Below are 8,136 nucleotides of genomic sequence, written 5' to 3'. Positions count from 1 at the left end.
CAAAACAGCGTCAGACCATTTTGCTGGAGGCCCTCGCGAAAGTGCTTCAGTAAATGGCTGTAGACAGGGGGAAAACACTACAAATCCTTAATTTTAATGCAAATGGCATTCGTGCCAAATCCTACGAATTAGAACAATGTCTTTTCGTATACGGGATAGATGTGGCATTAATTTCGGAGACAAAATTAAGGCCTCACCATCGTTTTAATATCAGTGGTTATACAACCTATAGAACCGACCGCGACACCCTAGGGGGCGGTACAGCCATTCTCATTAAGCACGGCATAAATCATCACCCTATAAAAATAACTGGCTTAGAGCACATTGAGGCCACCAGCATAAATATTCGTAACAAAAATGCGCACGTCTGTATGTCGGCAGTCTATAAACCACCGAACAAGCCTTTATTGATTAGCGATTTAAATAAACTAATAAATCCAATGCAGCACTTTTTCATAGCTGGTGATTTAAATAGTAAAAACGAAGACTGGGGTTGCAGAAATACAAACCCAGCGGGGAGAAATTTAACTGAGCATGCGGCTCGAAATAATTACGAAATTTTTGCTCCAAATTCGCCGACTAGCTACCCAACTAATGGGGGCATGCCGGAAATTTTAGATATAGCCTTTACCAACATTCCGGGAGCACAAGTTACTTCCGAAAAATTAGATGAGTTAGACTCCGATCATTTTCCTGTATTAATACAATTGACTTTTGATGCCCAGTTTTGCGCGGCCATTTTTAACCGAACTTTCGGAGTTACCGACTGGGACAAATTTCGCGATGATTTAGAAACAATTTTTATTGAACCACCGACGATAAACACTCCCGAAGAACTTGACACGCATGTTAAATTGTTTACTGACACGATTACAGACGTGCGCAAAACACACACGAAATTAATGAACAAAAGAGAATTTACAAGAATTAACTATCCAGATGTCGATATTTTAATCATTTTAAAACGTCAGGCGCGAAATAACTATCAGCGAACGCGAACACCGCAAGCCAGGACGGAATACAATCGCCTAAAAGCGCAAGTTACTCGAAAACTTAAACAATTAAAAATAGATAAATTCGGGAATCTAGTAACGGAAGTCGCTACACAGCCTCGGCAAATGTGGCGCCTCACGCGCACATTAAGAGGCAATAATAAATTTATTTCTACTCCCGCAATAATTACGGACACGGGCATAAAATATGACGCGGCCGACAAGGCAAATGCGATCGCGGATATTTTTGAGAAACAATTTTCGCCGAATGAGGATGTAAACGACCCTCAATTTACTCGAACCACTACAGTCGCGGTAAATAATTACCTACAAACAGCCACGCAAATAGAGCCGGAACTTATAACAATTCACGAACTATTAAGAACAATTCAATCGCGACCTCAAAATAAAGCAGGCGGACCTGATGGAATTAATTTCGAATCACTCAAAAAATTACCATTTTCAGCACTCGAATATCTTTTAAATATTTTGAATGCTATTTTTATTTTAAAAACTTATCCTTCCGAGTGGAAACTCGCGAAAGTAATTACGATTCCAAAGCCAGGGAAAAATGCGTCTTTACCGCAAAATAGGCGCCCTATTAGCCTTTTAAATAGCACTAGCAAAATTTTTGAAAAAATTTTATTAAAACGACTTAAAGAGCATTCCGACCAACATAACATTATCCCAGATAATCAATTCGGTTTTCGGAGTGGCCACTCCACATCTCATCCATTAATCAAGCTTGTTGAAGATGCCACTGATGGATTTAACTCGCGAGCGAAGTTCACAGTAGCAACTATGCTAGACGCGGAGAAAGCTTTCGACAAAGTCTGGATTCCTGGCCTAATTAAAAAATTTGTGACTTTTAATTTTCCGGACACATATATTCATCTGGTGGCCCATTATTTATGGCGCCGAAAATTTTTTGTCGCGATAGATGGGGCGAGGTCTTCTACTCGGGAACTCACAGCTGGGGTACCGCAGGGCTCACCCCTCTCTCCCTTCTTTTATAATGTGTATACAGCCGATATACCGCGCGAACATGCTCATGTGCAGCTTTATGCGGACGACACTGCGGTAGTTTACCAATCTTCCAATTTAAATTTTGCACTAACTATTGTCCAAAGGCAGCTCACGTCACTCGAACAATGGTACACTCGCTGGCGCATAAAAATTAATGGCGCCAAATCTACTACCATAGTTTTAACAAAAAAACGTACAGTTCCTGATCGCGAACTCAAAATATTTAATCAAGCAATTCCATTTGAAAAATCGGTGCGATATTTAGGCCTAACTCTCGACCCGAGTCTCACCTGGAAACATCAGGTTACTAAAGTTACAAGGATTGCTCTCGGAACTCTAAGATCTTTATACCCAATGTTTAAGGCCCCTCAATTCCCTAGAAGGAAGAAACTTCAATTATATTTACAAATAGTTCGCCCTCAACTCCTCTATGCTTGCGAGATTTATGGCTATGCGGCCAAGTCGCACATAAAGAAGCTCCAAGTCACACAAAATAGATTCCTGCGAGTAATCGCCGATTGCGACTGGTATACTAGTAATTTAGCAGTACATCAGCTCCTTAAAGTAGAATATGTTTCGGACTTCATAAAACGCCAAAATAGGTCTTTTTATGGCCAACTCCCGGCTCATCCTAATTTATTTATTAATAATATCCCCGATTACGACCCAGCTGTCCAGCGACAATTTAAAAAACCGCGACTTGCCTAAGCCAGGTTAAACTAGACTCCACACATCCCGTATACGAGGGGCAAATTAACAAAACTACTAGACTTTACTGGCCCGATGTGCCTATCTACGTCCTGTGGTGCAAATATTCAGCATTGGACTAGCCAATGACTGACATGCCCAGGACACCCCTTTTTGGCCCAGCGGGGCCCTAATTAAATTGCGTCAAAGAAATTTTTGGCCCAGCGGGGCTCTAATTATATTGCGTCAAAGGAACTTTTGGCCCAGCGGGGCTCTAATTATTCTGCGTTAAAGAAATTTTTTGGCCCATCGGGGCTCTAATAAATTGCGTCACAACTACTTTTAATTCCTTATAATTACCAAATCTTTCCTTCCCCTCCTTCCCCCCACCTCCTCCACTATCCCTTGATAGTTGTTTTCCCCGAGTCTCTTTTAAAAATTAAATCTACAGCCTTCATCGCAGTGTTACTAATAATATGCGTTCTTTCACTCACCGGACTATACCTACACGATGATATGCCTGCTTGGTCAGCCGGGTATGTGCGGCCTTGGAGCTATACACTACACTCACCACAACGAAATTAATTAGGCCATTTTTGCGCACACTCCACACGCCTCTAAATACAGACATCACGACACTTCCATGCATCAGTTAGCCAACTAACTGAGGGGAAAGGGTGACCTCCCCCCGCCTGACATCTACACTATTAAAAATAGAGCCAAGCAACATGCGACAGCTATTTTACTTCCTTCAGGCCCGTGAGCCACCTTTAATTTTAAAATCGCACACTTCGCGCCCCGCCGTTGTTTCCAATGATTTGAACAAAGTGACGGGGTCGCACTATTTATATTGGTGACCACATAGCGAGTAATGGGAACGTGAGAGTTCCTGGTATCGCTGTCACACGCTCCCGGCCGGGCATATGAGGAAACGGAACGGCGGGGCGCCACTTTCTCACTTGACTTTTTTACTTTCGACTTTCGACTTTTTTTACTTTCACTTTTCTACTTTCGACTTTTTCTACTTTCGGCCGAGCGGTTGATAATAGAAGAAGGAGAGTATTTAATAGTGAATTGAAAGGCAGATAAATTTAATGTTTTGTAAAAATTTTAAGCCAATGAAGAATTTGGAGGAGACAACACAATGGATGTGAACAAATCATTAAATAAACAGGAGTTTTCGACAAAACAGGTTTCTGCACTCAAAAAAATGGGTAAAAAGAAGAATAAGCAAGAGAAATTTTGCAACAATGAAGAAAATCAGGTAAGCTTCAGTAGTAATACCGAAGCAGAAGATTTAAGAGGTAAACACGAACATACTGCTCGACAAGAACTGGAGACCATCATGACAGAAAAGTCAAACACCACAGGCAACAAAGTCAACAATGGCAACAAGGGCAAAAACGGCGAAACACTTCCCAGCGACGACAACAGCGACGATTACATACCATCGTACCAGCCACAGCAAGATTCAAAGGCTACAATCAGCTCTGTACCTACAAGTACTCCAATCAGAGTGGAAAGGAATAAACGAGCAGTGCATCTCTCGGACAGTGAGCTGAGAACCCCAAACAGTGAAGTCAGGGACAATTTTAAATCCCCACACTTGGTTTACGCATTCAAGGCAACTGAAACAGCCCCGGGAGACCTAACGGTGCCAACGAAGGGAGCTGCCTCAAACACAACACCCGTGGAAACCCAGTCGGGGTCAGACCCCCACGGCCTAGCCGCATCAAGGTCAGCGACTGGGCCAAGCGGACAACATCATTCAGGGCGAGTCTGTACAGACGTACAGCAGTCTGTGGCAGGCCCCTTTCCTGATGTCACACCCTCCGGGGGAATAGCCCTCCCGCACTCTGAGGGTCTCAGGAAGGGTGCAGGACATGACAAGGAACCATCTAGGGTAAACCCCTTAACTCCTGAAGTGATAATAATCAATAATCCAGGCATGGAACCAGAGGTGATTGAGCCACCACGGCCAAGGAAACCCCCTCCCATTATTGTTACATCTCTTGACATGTTCAAGCGATATGCCAAAAAAATAGCGATGCTACATAAAGATATGCAATTAATATATATCAGGGAGGGTGGAAAGATACTTTGTCCAACAATGGAAATCCATAACATCTGCAGAGACATACTAAAAGATGTCCCTCATTACTCCTTTCGACAGCAAAAAACAAACTCGTTCACTGCAGTGTTGAGAGGTTTTCACCCGACTGTAGCAGCTGACGAAGTCAAAGAGCTGCTTATGGAACATGATTTCAATGTTACAACTGTAACACAATTTTCCAATGCGACAACAAGGGTCAAATACCCTATCTATAAAGTGGAAATTCCCCTCAATCAGAAGGAAAAACTCAACAACATAACCTCACTCCAAGGTGTCAGAGTTAACATTGAGCCCTTTCGCAGGCAAATGAAGTTGTTGCAATGCTACAAATGCCAGCAATATGGACACCACAGTCAAGAATGCTGTCAAAGGGAAGTATGTGTTAGATGTGCAGGAAACCATCACACCAAGGATTGTAAAGCTAATAAAATGGAATTTAAGTGTGCAAACTGTGAGGGAAACCACGCGGCAAATGACTCTTCCTGCCCCATACGCAAGGAAAAACAGACTGCACTCCTCAACAAAGTGCAAGGACGACAACACAATTTTCCACAGGCAAACATGGACAGGCAACCTAGGGCTCCAGATATTTCTATGAAGAATTTCCCCACACTTAACCTAAATTGGGCGGAAAAGAACAGACAACTCCAGACCACAGAAGGAAAGGGAGGTGAAAATACCAACAAGGACATGTACCCCAACCAGGATAGATCCATCACAGAAAAAATAGATCCTGGCAAACAAGGTAACATCACAGAATATAGAAATGCAGAGGAATTAAATAACAACAATACAGCAAGTCAAGAGAACGACATAGAAGTTTTAGGAAAGGGATCAAAATTTATAGCACAAGTCAAGGAAGCAGTAGGATTCATGGCATCCGAGGAATTCCAGCAAGCCATACAAGATATACTGCAAATCAAGAGGCAAGCAGAAAAATGTCAGACCTCTAAGGAAAGGAAACAAGCCATCTTGGAAGGGCTACTTACATTAATCGTTCAACCAGAATACCCACAGGCAGGAACAAGAAAAACAATGGCAAAACAAGAACAAAACCTGACAGATGGAAACTGTAATAACAAACAAAACAAGTTATTGACTGCTCACAAGAACACAGATGACAAGACACTAACATCAAAAATGGCCAAAGTTCACTCGGACATAGAATCATACACCGACACCTCTAGTGAGGAGGAGCATGAGCATAAAACTAGACCACAAAGTTCAAGACAAAAGACCTACAAGCACACCACAAAGAAAAACCAGCATGACAGAGCCTAATCGTAATGCACAAAACATTCTAAAAATTCTAATTTGGAATGCCGATGGCATAAGGAATAAAGAGTACGAACTCACTCACTTCCTAATTAAAGAAGAAATAGACATTGCACTAATATCAGAAACCAAACTTAAACCAAATTGGAGATTTTCGATACCAGATTACATCATATACAGAACGGACAGACAACAGGCATTAGGAGGAGGTACTGCAATCCTAATCAAGAAGAGTATAGCACACATGCCAATAGGTCACAAAAATGAAACTACCAACATAATTCTTCCATCAAATGCAGGTGACATCATTATCTCTGCGATCTACAGCACTCCAAAAAACAAAGAACTTTTAGAAACAATTGATCATATTATAGCACAGGCACCCTTATGTATAATTGGGGGAGATTTCAACTCCAAATCACCGGCTTGGGGAAATAGACAGTATAATAATAATGGCAGAAAACTGGAGCAATTAGCAGAAAGTTACGACTTAACAATCAGAGCCCCAACAGAACCAACATTCTACCATAGAAACTCAAATTTTCTTCCAGACATTCTGGATATCATAGTCACCAACACACAAATGGTCACTTCAATGGAGGTGGTTCAAGAACTCTCTTCTGATCATATGCCGGTAATTGCCACAGTGTCGATACCAACCAAAAACAGTAAATTACACAGAAAAATTATCAGTACAGACTGGACTAAATTTAAGGCCGACATACAAGCATACCCTGAAGTTCACCTTCTCCCACCTGAAGACATAGACACAGAAGTAAAATTAATAACAGATACAATACAACAACACATCAAAAATGCCACCACTGTTACACAAGTTGCTCCCAAGAAATTCCAAAATGACCCTGAGCTGGACGAGCTAATCAAACGAAGAAACAATGTCAGGAAAAACTTTCAAGCACAACGGGATGCACTAACAGCGCAAATACTTCAGGAATTAAATCAGGAAATAAAAGCTAAGGTCATGACCAAAAAACTTAAATCATGGGACACAGCTATCCAACAAGCTGTAAAAGATAGAAATAACATTTGGAAGCTGAACTGCAGACTTGCAGGTAAAAAGATTAAAACCTACACCCCCATAATACATGGAGAACGGGGCATTGTTTACTCAGCTCAAGATAAGGCCGACTCAATTGCAGACGCTTTGGAAAAACAATTTGAGCCAAACTACCCACTCATTGATGAGGACCAGTTAAGAGCCTCAAAACGTCTCATCCAGGCAGAGAAAAACAAAAAGGGAGATGAAACTGTACAAGACATAACATTAAAGGAACTAAATCAAGTAATTAAAGCACTCCCAAAAAACAAAGCACCAGGACCGGACAAGATAACTAATGAAGCCATAAAAAATCTTCCTCTAAATGCAAGATTACACCTTCTATCCATATATAATAACATATTACAAAATTCAATTTTCCCACAGGCATGGAAAATGGCAAAAATTATTACATTGCCAAAACCCGGGAAAGATGCTAAATTCCCTCAAAATCGAAGGCCTATCAGTCTCTTAAACACCATGGCTAAAATTTTCGAGAAAATTATTTGCAAAAGGATGCAAAAAATTGTAAACAAGGAAAAGCTTCTCCCCAATCAACAAATAGGTTTTAGGCCAAAACATTCCACTATTCATGCAGCCTCCAGAGTGGCAAAATTTATGCTAACTAGCTTAAATCGACGACGTTCAACCGCTTCAGTATTTATGGATATAGAGAAAGCCTTTGACAAGGTACATCATGTGTTCCTTGTCCACAAAATCATTGAAGCGGGATTTCATCCTTCCTACTGGAAATTAATAGAAAATTATTTAAAGCACAGGAAATTTCAAGTCGCACTGGATGGTAAAACTTCTTCAACCAGAGACATTCATGCAGGGGTTCCACAAGGAGGAGCACTCTCACCTTTACTTTATGCCATATATACCAGGGACATTCCATCAGGCACCAACATGAAGTATACACTCTATGCAGATGACACAGTTATTTATACTACAGATAAAAAACCTTTTTATGCAAATGCTACCCT

Source organism: Bacillus rossius, unplaced genomic scaffold, assembly GCF_032445375.1.
Source record: "Bacillus rossius redtenbacheri isolate Brsri unplaced genomic scaffold, Brsri_v3 Brsri_v3_scf25, whole genome shotgun sequence".
In the NCBI taxonomy this organism is placed as follows: Eukaryota; Metazoa; Arthropoda; class Insecta; order Phasmatodea; family Bacillidae; genus Bacillus; species Bacillus rossius.
The sequence above is the reverse complement of the archived record's forward strand: the minus strand, read 5'-3'. Positions refer to the sequence as shown.